This window comes from Kogia breviceps, chromosome 3 (genome assembly GCF_026419965.1).
Source record: "Kogia breviceps isolate mKogBre1 chromosome 3, mKogBre1 haplotype 1, whole genome shotgun sequence".
Taxonomy (NCBI): domain Eukaryota; kingdom Metazoa; phylum Chordata; class Mammalia; order Artiodactyla; family Physeteridae; genus Kogia; species Kogia breviceps.
In genome coordinates this window covers 27,455,956-27,468,329 of record NC_081312.1, presented here as the reverse complement: position 1 = coordinate 27,468,329, position 12,374 = coordinate 27,455,956, and the positions used below count along the sequence as shown (strand labels likewise).

Here is a 12,374-nt window from a genome sequence, read left to right as displayed (position 1 = left end):
GAATGGCTTCTTTCTCTAGTCCCTGCTCTTTTGAGGTCTAGGAATAGGTGCGGTGCCACCTTTCAGGTCTCAGTTGAGTGGTCCCGGCATACAGATCAGCCAATCAGTTAGTCAACAAGAATGCAATAGTAACTCAGATGTTGGGGAACACAGATGGAGTATAGAACATACTCCCTTAGTTTAACATGAGTTGGTGGCAGTGGTTGGCCATAACATGTCCATATGCAACAACAAGAGAACATTACAGGGGCTTCCCTGGTGGCACAGTGGGTAAGAATCCGCCTGCCAATGCAGGGGACACGGGTTCGAGCCCTGGTCCTGGAAGAACCCACATGCTGTGGAGCAACTAAGCCTGTGTGCTGCAACTACTGAGCCTATGCTATAGAGCCTGCAAGCCACAACTACTGAGCCTGTGCTCTAGAGCCCGAGAGCCACAACTACTGAGCCCACATGCCACAACTACTGAAGCCCACGTGCCTAGAGCCCGTGCTCCACAACAAGAGAAGCCACCGCAATGAGAAGACCGCGCGCCACAACAAAGAGTAGCCTCTGCTCGCTGCAACTAGAGAAAGCCCGCGCACAGCAAAGAAGACCCAAAGCAGCCAAAAATAAGTAAATAAATTTAAAACAAAAAAGAAAGGGAACATTACAGGAGAAGCTGATTTCCTAGGTAAGTGCCAATACTGTGGGCAGAGCCTTTAAAGGAGAGATCATCGGAGGCCTGGAGCAGCTGGGAAATTTCCCACGGCCGAGGAGTCAGCACGCAAAATCGTAGCAATGCTGGTAAAGCGATGGGCCACATGTCAAAACAAGAGTGGAAGCGGTTCCCTCCCTAAGCCCTTGCAAGAAAACATGCAAGCAAAAGGACAACCTTTCAACCTCCATGTTTGGTTTTTTTCTGAATACTTTAGGGTTTCTTCATGCTCTGGAAATACGGTTGAGGAAGAGGAAAGCGGGGCCAGAAGAGGCTGGGCACTGGTAGAGGGCACCTGGGGGGTAGAGGCCACAGAGTGATGGGCAACAGGTAGCAGGAATTGGAGAGCTGGCTCCTGGCCTCAAATGAGGTGACTTGGGGGAAAAGGTGATGCTGATTATCCCTCTACTGAAGGAAGATTCTAGAGGACACCAAGAAGGAGCATGGTACAGTGGTAGATGAAGGTGAGGCACTGATCTGCCGTGTGACCTTGGCCAAGTTACTTTACCTCTTTGAACCTCAGTTGCCTAATCTCTCAATGAGAAGAACAGCATCTGTTCCATGGAGCTTTTGTGAGGACTGTAAATTATAGAACACAAAGCCTGCCAGAATGTAGTTGATCAAGTTCCCTTCCCCCTTCTCAAGCTTCTAGGAATGCCCCAGAAATACAAAACTGACTATATTTAGTGTCTGGCTCCCTCCCCCGCCCACCTGTAGTTAAGTTAGAATTAAGCTACTTATGCTAAAGCCCCTTCCAGTTCTCGAATTCTCTGGTAGCACGCGTGGACTGGGTGGGAGAGGGCAGTCATCAATTCCTGGTCACGTGTTGGCCACTGCTGCCACAAAGCTGGGCTCTGAGCAGCCTACATGGTGTCCCTGGGTGCAAGAGCCTGTCAGATGGGGGCCTGCAGCGGTGGGAAGGGAGGGTGCCCAGAAGCCTGACAACTCCTTCTTTCCTATCCAAGTTTTCCGTATTTCCTTCACTCCCCTATGCCAAAATTTGCCTTGGGTGATGGTGGGTGTGGCGTGCAATAATGGGGGTGAAGGTGGGGGTTGGGTAGAAGAAAGAGAGTTGCTGACTGCCCCCCCCCCCCAAGAATGGGTGTACAGGGAAGCTACCCAGGGGCTGATTTTTAGCCCACTCTGAAAAAGAACATCGTAGTAATGGGACGTCCAACACTGGAAAGGTGTCTCAGGGAGCAGAGAGAGCTTGGGCCCTGGAGAGTTCACCGAGCCACAATGATTCTCAACTCTGAATATGTCCCGGGGAATTTTGTTTAAAAAAAAAAAAAAAAAAAAAATCCCATTAACCTGGTCCCATCTTTGAGATTCTGATTCTCTTGGCCTGTAGTGGTAGCTGTGGATCCTTGAAATTTTGTTAGTAATGCCCCCAGCTGATTGTGCAGGTGGGGATGAGGACCTGTGTTCCCCAGGCTGGTGACCCCCCCAGGCATTCCTGCATATGCATCTCTGGGCCAGAGCTCCTCTGCCCTCCTTTCTAACTCTGGGAGTCCACGTGTCTGGGGTGATGTGTTGTAGTCACGTGGACTTGCTTCCATCCTGGCCTCTTGTAATCCACTGAGACACAGCAGCCAGAGTGATACTTTTTAGACATAAAATCGGATCCTATTCCTTTCCCACTTCAACATCTCTGCCCTCTGCCTGGGGTGCTCTTCCCTGGTCTCGTTTCAGGTTGGCTCCTCCTTGCCCTCTAGGTCTCACAGGCCCCTCTTCAGAGAAGTCTTCTCACCTGCCCAGTCCTCCGCCACACCTACACCTCCCTGTCACATCACTCCCCTACTAGAAAGTAGGACCCATGAGAAAAGGGAACTTGTCTAACTGGTTTAATCACAGTGCCTGGTGCAAATGGATTCTCAATAACTATTTGTTGAACAAATGAATGAATATGTAGATAGAATATGTTTATATGTTAAAATCACTTGTTTTTATGTACATATACCAGTATATAATGTGATTAGAGGTCTGGAGTGGAAATTAACAGATGCTGCTAGGGAAGAGGGCATTGGAGGAGAAGGGAAAGGAACATTTATGGAGCACAGACTCAGAGCCAGGCACTAGGCTTGGCTTCTCATACATTTGATCCTCAGCAAAATTCCAATGATCCACAGCCACCATGGATCAACAGAATCAGAATCTTGGAGATGGGGGACAGTGTTATTGCCCCCATTCCACAGATAAAGAAACTGAGACTTAGGGAGGGAAAATAACTTGCTTGAAGTTAAACTACTAACAAGTGCCAGAGTAGGATATAAACCCCAGTTTATTGGACTCCAAGGTTGTCTTGTTCATTGCATCATTCTTGAAGGAGAAATTACCTTAATCATTACGCCTCTCCACTATCAGGGAATATAAAGTCTCTGGTGAATGTGGCCCCAGATAGCAATGGCTAGTTGGTGACTGTAGCTAATGTTAGCAGAGGGAGCAGGACAGATAAGGGAGGGAAAGAGAATTTACTGATAGTCTTGCCACCAGTTAAGTTATTTTTTGTTAAGATCACTTAAGAATTTTTTGTTTAAAAAAAAATCATAGACTTCTTGATTTAAGTTCCCAGAACCGAGCACTTATGAGTAAGATTTCGTGGGTGATCAGGATGTCTTGATGGTACAAATAACCTTTCTGAACACCCAAAGGCATAACTCAGAGGATTATAATATATAAATCCAGGAACATTTGGCCTCATTGAGCATCAGTTGGGCCCTCTATCTTAAACTTCCAAAGATAATTTCTAGCCAAAGGAATAGGATATGTCCTTTAGTATGTACTTTTAAAAATATCCCCAGAACTTGGTTGATACCCAGATTCTCTGTAACCTTAGTCTCTGGGAAGTGTTTCTGCTCTGAGCCACAGGATGCCTTTTCTTACTTTTAAATGTCAGAGCTAGTTCTCAATTAAATCTGATCAAAATACGTCAAGCCATCTGGCATGGGACACAAATGAGTTAGACCTCGTTCTTGCCCATAAAATGCCAACAGTCACATAGCTAGCTAGCTCCCAGGGGATTGTTACACAGGGGCTTAAGCTTAGTTAGGGAAGGGCCATTAAGTGAGATATAAACACAATGTGGAGAATCTGTAACACAGGATGAGAAGTTAACCTGCTTCATTCTGTAGATGATGGGGAGCTGTATCATTTAGGGCTCTTTACTTTCAGAAGACTCTAGGTTAGCTGAAATGAAAAAGAGGACAATCTGTTGGAAGGACATTGGCGAGTTTACAGAATTGAAGGAAGAGCTGACCAAATGAGAGGGGATCTCCAGAGGATGAATCTATGACTCAACTTCAAACCTCTCATCCCTGAATCCCCACTCAAAGTTTAAATTCCCAGGACAGAGTCTGATTGGCTTAACTTGGGTCATGTGCTCACCGCAGAGGCTTTGGGGCTGACTGTCCTACAGAATCCTGCAGAACAGGGAAAGGGAGAGATGGAAGAGATGCCAAAGGAAGAGATGCCAGCCAGCCTGACAGACCAGACAAGACATGTAGGCTCCAGTAGCCATTGAGTGCTTCTGAGCACAGAAATAATGTGATTAACTTAGATTGCATGTCACTAGGTGTTTGAATCAATAGTTTTATTTGATCCTTATAACAACCCAGTAATGTGGGCACATTTATTAACCCCTATTTTTAAAGATGAGGAAAAGTGCAGTTTTGAGAGGTTACATGATGACTTTTCCCAAGAAGGAAAGCTCTTTTTGGACACGAAATCCTATTTCTCTTTACTCTATGATTTTCCTGTCCTTTGGAGTCATTGGTTTGGCTCTAAAGTGTTTTAAGATAAGAGAGAGGCAGGAAATATGTTAGTGAGCTTTCAGTGTCGACCAACATGGAAGAAATGAACCAGTCTGGGCCCCTGAAGAATGGAAGGAAGCAACGAGACACGAGTCACAAGGTCTCAAAAAGTAGTTTGAAAAGTTGACTGAACATCGGAACTGTCAGGGCAGCTTGTTAACACCAATCCCGAGAGTCCATCTCTGACCCGAACCAGAATGCTCTCTGGGTGGTGACTGGGAATCTATCATCTTAAAGCACCCACCTACCCTATGGTGGTTATCATTTTGCCATATATAAGTATATAAATGAACATGTTTCACATCTTCAAAGTACACAATGTTATATGTCAATTATATCTCAATAAAGCTGGAAAAAAAATTTGAAACACACATCCATCCCCCATTTAGGTGATTATTCTGTAGCCAGCTGGATGCTGGTCTATAGACCAGCATTTAGAAATCACTGACCTATTAGACCCTTTTTTCTAAATGTCCTCTAATCCAGTTTCTAGTCTTATCTCTCTGCTGCTGCAGTTAAGCTTTATCAAGGTATAGCTTTTGAGTAGTTGCAATTTGTACTCATTACATTTAGCATCAACATATCTGCAGTATCTGAGGTCTGAGGGATGAAAACAAGGACAGAGAAGTAGGGTGGCTCCTGGCTGTCCCTTTATTTTGTTAGTGTGTCTGGGGTTTGTGGCTTCTGACAGGGACTCTTGGGAGATGACTTTGCCAGCTTTCCCTTTGAGAATAATCCTGGGTTCTTACCCTCCCTCTCACTGTAGTAAGTCTCCATAACAAACACACCCAAGTTTGGTATCTCTGAACTTATAGCTCTGTGCTGAATACATGCTCTTTCTGGAGCCAGGCTCATTCTGCAATGTCTCCTCCCCACCCCACCCTTTGATTCCACTGATGGGCTGATCCAGCCTTGACGTGTGATAACCCGAAGGTTCTGGGTGTTCTCTCTGTGACGTTCCAGAGGAATATAGACTTTCCATCATATCTGGAGTGAAAAAGAATGGTGATCTTTGGGACAGGGCCTGGTACAGGTTGGAGCACAGGATTTATGGTCTCAAGTTGCTTCCCCTCATTCATACAGTGAAGGGGCTCAAGAATGAGCTACTAGGAAAGGGTTTTCCAAACCTCAGTCGCTTGAATACCGTCTCTGTGGTTTTTGCCAAATCTGTGTGCCATCTATTATTTCCGTCCTATTTTTCATTAAATTAATTAACATATTTTACTGGAGTGCTCACAATCCACTCTAGCCTTCCCATAAGCAATATACTCATGAAGTCACTGATTCATGAAATCAGGTTTGATATGCTACCTGTCCATTTTCTTCTAGAACGTTTAAAAATAAATATGCATCTATTGAAACTGTGTAAATATTCACTCATGTACTATCTAAAATCCTCCCACAGAGGGAGGTATACGTATCATTAGAGGTATATGCGTCACACCTTGGAAACATTATCCTAGAAAAGCCCATGTACTAAGAGGCATGTAGTTCCTGACCCCTCAGTTCAACACAGTTTGGACGTCAACCCTAAGAATATTTTTTGAGAGTCTATTTAGTGAAAAACTATGCTTTTATATCCTCTTGCTGCAGAAGTTAAGGTTCAGAACAAGAAACAGAAGCCACTCAAGGTATTTTAAACCAGAAGAAAATTAATAATTTTCTGAAGGGTTGGAGGACTGAGTTCCCTCTTGGAATGAAAAGCAGAGCATGGCAGAACTGACCTGCCAGGGGAACCATGACTCCTCCATAACCAGAAGGCTACTAATGAGACTGCTTGATTTAAGAATTCACCACTATGGCTGTAATCCAGGGATCAGGTACCATCTCTGCCACCTCTGCCCCAAGTTCCACTTGACACTCATGGATCTGGAAATTGAACACTGGACTGCTGCTGCTGTAGATGTCCACGTGGCTTTGACATTGCTCTTCAGCAGACATAGCCAAAGCATCAGAAAGGTGCCCCCTTACTCTCTTCTGCCATTTAAATCTCTCATGAGTGCATTTAATGGATGGAGTCTAATGTACGTCATCCAGAACCCTAGCCACAAGGGATTCGGAGAAACAAAGTTTATAGCTCTCTCACTTTTAAGAAGACCCAGTAAAAAGTGGAACTGGATGCTGAAAGCCAATTAATCTCACTTAATAGGGGCTTCCCTGGTGGCACAATGGTTGAGGGTCCGCCTGCCAATGCAGGGGACACGGGTTCGTGCCCCGGTCCGGGAAGATCCCACTTGCCGCGGAGCGGCTGGGCCTGTGAGCCATGGCCGCTGAGCCTGTGCGTCCGGAGCCTGTGACCCACAACGGGAGAGGCCGCGATGGTGAGAGGCCCGTGTGCCGCACCAAAAAAAAAAAAAAAAAATCTCACCTAATACATTACCTGTCTGTGGCAACTCTGCTGCTGATTCCCAATGAGCTAAGGAATCACTGAGCCAAAGGAAAAAAACCAAGATCAATGCAGGTTGTTAACAAACAGTTGCTCTTTTGTGAACTGGAGGTGTCTGTGTGTGTGTGTGTGTGTGTGTAAAGGCGGGTTTTGTGTAATCTGAAAGTATACATTTGCAAACGTACTGGCTAAGTCAATAAAAAGTGGCCTTGGTAGCACAAATTGACATGCTATGCGGAAAACCTCAATGGCTACTCAGCGACTGTGGAAGGGAAGTCCGATAATTGCCTCCTGTTCTATGCCTTTTATCAGTTGGACTTGACACCCAGCATGTTCTGTGACAGGACTCTACTCTAGTTGAAAAGGTCTGGTAATTGACAACAAGCCCCAAACTGTCCTCCTCCCTGCCTTTCCTGTCAACAGGGCTCTGCTTGGAAAGCAGTTTCTTCTTCTCTACTTACCTGAATCTTAATCTTCCTTCAAGGTCCAGTTCTGTGCTTCTTCGTTTTCTAAAACAGGCTTTGCTCTCTCACTCTCTGCTCCCTCTTTAGTAAAAATGATTCCTCTCTGTTGGGACCTGATTTCCACCCTCCTAGGCTCCCTTTCCGGTCTTCCCCTCCCTGTAACCCACTAGAGGAAGTGCTGCAACCCTGTGCTCTCCCTATACTTGGCAAATCCACCCACAGCATGTGAAATCACCTCCCCCTTCACTGCCCTGGAAAGAAAAAGACTTGGGAGGAGGGTGGTCTTGACTTAAGGACTGAATCTGGTTGATCCTTACAAGTGGTGACCCCAAAGCTTTAGCCAAATCATCAGCTGTGCAAAAGAAAACCTGGAGCTGTTGAAAATGGAATTGCTCTGCATATGATAAAGGGAGACACGGGGTTGGCTTCTGAGAGGCAGGAAGAGGTAAAGTAGTGCAGGATGGGAAGCTGGAGAGAGGAGAGAGCCAATCATCGTGAAGGACCTCTAAGTTAAGAAATGCTTAGTGCTCTTGGAGGCGTGATAGAGTGCATGTCTCAAACCTTGGTAAGGTCTGCTCCTCCCACCAAGGCCACAGTGAGTGGCTTTTTGGGCCACGACTGAAATGGGACTGAGCTCCAGATCTGGGCTGTCATGGAACAGAACAGAGACCCTTCACAGGGATGGCAGGAAGATTCACAGACTGACTTAGTTCAGGGGAAGGAGGAGCTTGGCCCCAGAAGTAACCATGACTACCAGAATCCTTCAAGAGATCAGATAAACCATGGGGTTTATGTGTGTGCAACTGCTGACTGTGCAGTCAGAATGGTACAAGGGCACACCTCCCAGGAGCTCATCAGAAGGCAGACTCCACTTCCACCCTCACCATAAGCCTCATGTGGAACCAAGACCTGCCAGTTAAGATTCCAAAACTCCATCTGATTCCTAGCTCCTGTAGTAGACAGAATTTCTAAAATGGTCCCTGACCCCACCTCCACCCACCACAGAGAGCCTAATCTCTGCCTATGATGAGACATGACTCCTGTGATTATGGCATGTTATATGGCACAGTTGACCTTAAGACAGGGAGATTATCCAGGTGGGGCTGATCTAATCACATGGTCCCTTAGGAGCAGAGAGTTTTCTCCGCTGGCAGCAGAAGAGGATGTTGGAAATTCAGGGCATGAGGGAGATTTGATACATTGTTGATGGCGTTGAGAAAGAATGGGGGTGGTGTCTAGGAGCAGAGAGTGGTCTACCCTGGATGGCAGCCAGCAAGGAAACTGGGACCTCAGTTCTACAGCCACAAGGAACTGAATTTTGCCAATACCTGGATGAATTTGGAAGTGGGTTCCTCCCCAGGGCCTCCAGATAAGAGCCCAGCTCGGTTGATACCTTAACCTCAGCCTGCCTTGCGAGAACCTAAGCAGAGAGTCCAACCAAGCCTGCTGGGCTTCTGACCTACAGAACTGTCAGCTAATACACGGCTTTCATTTTGAGCCACTAAGTTTGTGGTGATTTGTTATGCAGCAGTAAAACATGAATACACCTCCTGTCCCCTGCCTCGTGTTGACCTCGGCATCACCTTCTGGCCCTATGGGACTCATGCAACGTTTTATTACAGGATGATTTAGTTGGGCCCCCTTTTCTTACCCACTCAATATTTGTCACACTCTACTGACCCCATGTGAACGCACGTCTAGCCTCCCTTGGACTGTTCCAGCTGGGGGATCCTTGAGCTGTACCTGCAAGGCCTCTGGTGTACTGTGCACCTTTTCCCTCCAGTTGTTTAGGTAATTGCAACATTTAACTGACCTGGACTAGAGTCCCATATCTAATGGGACCATGATATTTATTACCTATATGCCCAACACCTAGCACAGTGCCTAGCACATAGTTGCTGCTCAATAATATTGTTGATGATGCTGGTGAATACAGAGAGAAGGAAATCTCTGGATCATCCCCATCATACATTCCCAGTGTTGGCATTTGGTGCTCCAGCCATGTTGCACTATGTGCAGTTCCCAGGAGACACCGTGGTCTCCCTTGCCTCTGAGTTCCTCCACCCCTAACCTGATTTTCCTCTGCCCTCACCCCCTGTACCTTCCTCCCTCTTTCAACTGGCTAAATCTTCTTATTTTTCAGCTCTCAGCTTAAATATGACATTTGGCTTGTCTTAAATCCCTACTAGGTGGTTATATGTTCTATGATGGTGAGATATGCTTCCCTTTTTCTTTTGTGACTCCAGCACATTTATAGGGTAGGTTCTCAATAAACAGTTGCGGAATGGCCATGCTTCTTCATCACCTGGGAATCCTGTTACAGTGCAGATTCTGATTCTTATATCTGGGTGGGGCCTGAGATTCTGTATTTCTAACAAACTCCAAGTGTTGCTGGTGCTGCGGGTCCATGAACCACACTTTGAGTAGCAAGGTAATAGATAGGGTAGAGACTCCCACCATTACCCCATTGCGGCAAAAAGTTTGCATTTGAGAGAAGCTGAACAAGGTTTAGGGTGCAAATAATGGCCACAGGACAAAATTTCCCCTGTCATTGCTAAGCCGGCTGACTCATTGACAGAGATGGAGCCAATAACCTTGGCCTTATTAACAACTGAGCTGACTGCCACAGACCAATAAATAACAACATTTGGCTGATTTGCATTTCAAAATTGTTTCCTTCCCTTGTTCACACTCTACAGCAGGTGCTAATGAACCATGAAATGTCTGAAGCATTGGCAGCAAGGAAGAAAAGAGGCAGAGTTGGCCCACACATAACAAATAATGATCCTTAAAAAACAAGAGCTACAAAATTCAATGTGGTATTCTGGGTTGGATCCTGGAACAGAAAAAAAGATATTAGCAGAAAAACTGGTGAAATCAGAATAAAGTAGGAAGTTTAGTTAATAGTAATAGTACCAATAGTACCAATGTTAGTTTCTTAGTTCTGACAAATGTACTGTTAGGAGAAACTGGGCAAGGGATATATAGAAACTCTCTGTATTATCTATGCAACTTTTCTGTAAATCAAAAATTAGTCAAAAATAGCGTCTTGCGCGGGGGAGGAGTTGACAGACGGTCTCTGGCTGGATTTCGGCAGCCGGGACCGCGGAAGAGGCTCCCGAGGGCGGCCGCGATGCCGAGCCCGCAGCGGATGCCTTTGGTGCTTCATGAAGAATATTTCTAGATATATCACAGACGTTAAGCCTTTGCCACCCAACATAAAAGATACACTGTTCAAAATAATGAGCGTGCAGGGGCAGATAACAGATTCAAATATCAGTGAGATTTTACATCCTGAGTCCAAACTCTAGATCTACGAAGCTGTGATATTTCAGATACTGCTCTCCTGAACCTATGTAACTGCAGAAAACTGAATAAATTAAATTTAAATTCCTCAAAAGAAAACAGAATTTCCGTAAGTTCAAAAGGAATAAAAGCTGTGGCTTCACCTTGTTCTTACCTGCACGAAGCTTCTTTGAAAAGATGCTTCAATCTCACTGATGAAGGAGTCCTTGCTCTTGCACGCAATTGCCGGCTGCTAAAGTTAGGGACTTCCCTTGTGGCGAAGAGGTTAAGAATCTGCCTGCCAATGCAGGGGACGCTGCTTTGAGCCCTGGTCTGGGGAGATCCCACATGGCGCGGAGCAACTAAGCCCGTGCGCAGCAACTACTGAACCTGCGCTCTAGAGCCCATGAGCCACAACTACTGAGCCCACGTGCTGCAACTACTGAAGCCTGCACGCCTGAGCCCATGCTCCGCAACAAGAGAAGCCACTGCCATGAGAAGCCCGCGCACCGCAATGAAGAGTATCCCCCGCTCGCAGCAACTAGAGAAAGCCCTCACAGAGCAACGAAGACCCAACGTAGCCAAAAATAAATAAACGAAATAAACTTAAAAAAAGATCATTGATTTAGGTGGCTGCATAGATATTACTGATGTGTACTTGCAGACATTAGGAGAAAGCTGCCCATTTTTGCAGAGTGTTGATTTTTCAGCTACTCAGGTATCTCACAGTGGTGTGGTTGCGCTTGTTAGTGGACCTTGTGCCAAGAAATTAGAGGAAACTCATATGGGGTATTGTGTGTATGTGACTGATGAGGCTGTAGTAGCTGTCCTTACTTGCTGTCCTCAGATATGTATATTACTCTTCCATGGATGCCCCCGATAACAGACCATTCACGAGAAGTCTTGGAGCAATTAGTAGGTCCAAACAAACTAAAGCAAGTGATGTGGACTGTATATTGATGCTTATTGAAGCTTATCAAAGCTATGATCTTCATACTACTTTCCCAGGAAACAATGATGTAGAGATTGGCTTTCCAATAATATGATTTATGCTTTGAAGTTAGGCTCTTAAACATTTTAATAGTGCTGTTATTTCTAAGTTTGTTTGAGGAGTGATCGTTCTTGAAATGGCAATCCTAGCATGCCCTATGATGTATTTGGGGAGGGTAATGTGTTTGTTTCTTAAATAACAAAGTTTTAAATTACCTGTTTTCCCTGGAAATTGCCTTCTCCTACTTAGATATTTGAACTGCTATAAGAGAAATTTACCAATATGGATAAACATTAGGAGAAGTCTAAGTAAAGGTATTTCTAAAAGCAAAAAAAAAAAAAAAAAAATTAGTCAAAAATAAGAAGTTTATTAAAAGAATCAAGAGCTAGACTGTATTGGTTTTCTTTACTTTGCATAATGGTATTATAAGTTTCTGAAAATGTAAAACAATTGCCATTGACTTAACAATAAAAAATTGGAAATGTGTGTTCATGGGAAAAAATCTCCAACTAAAACTCGGTGGCAATCAAGGAAAGAGAGGATGGCTGGTCCCAACGGCACATCTGCAAGGTAGCATACGAGTGATACCTACACCCCAAATCGCTTTGCCATACATCATGACTCCAAGATATTCTGACTGCCATTTGCTCCTGATTCCCACCTTCATTTATTCAGCATATCAGAAGTTTCTTCCATTCTTGAGAATCTCTTGATTCTACACTCAGGATTCAGGGTATCTTTGTTT

The 12,374-nt window shown here is 45.1% G+C and overlaps 1 protein-coding gene and 1 pseudogene across 1 annotated transcript in view; one reads left to right on the top strand and one right to left on the bottom strand.

Annotated features, from left to right (window-relative positions):
• Positions 1-7,441, bottom strand: part of TMED10 (transmembrane p24 trafficking protein 10) — a 61,911-nt gene extending 54,470 nt beyond the window's left edge. Inside the window, exon 1 of the mRNA XM_067028064.1 lies at positions 7,351-7,441. The gene's annotated coding sequence lies outside the window, so the exon portion shown is untranslated. The remainder of the gene's footprint in view (positions 1-7,350) is intronic.
• A 3,045-nt stretch (positions 7,442-10,486) lies between these two features.
• LOC131751955 (protein AMN1 homolog) lies at positions 10,487-11,638 on the top strand (annotated as a pseudogene).
• Positions 11,639-12,374: the final 736 nt, after the last annotated feature.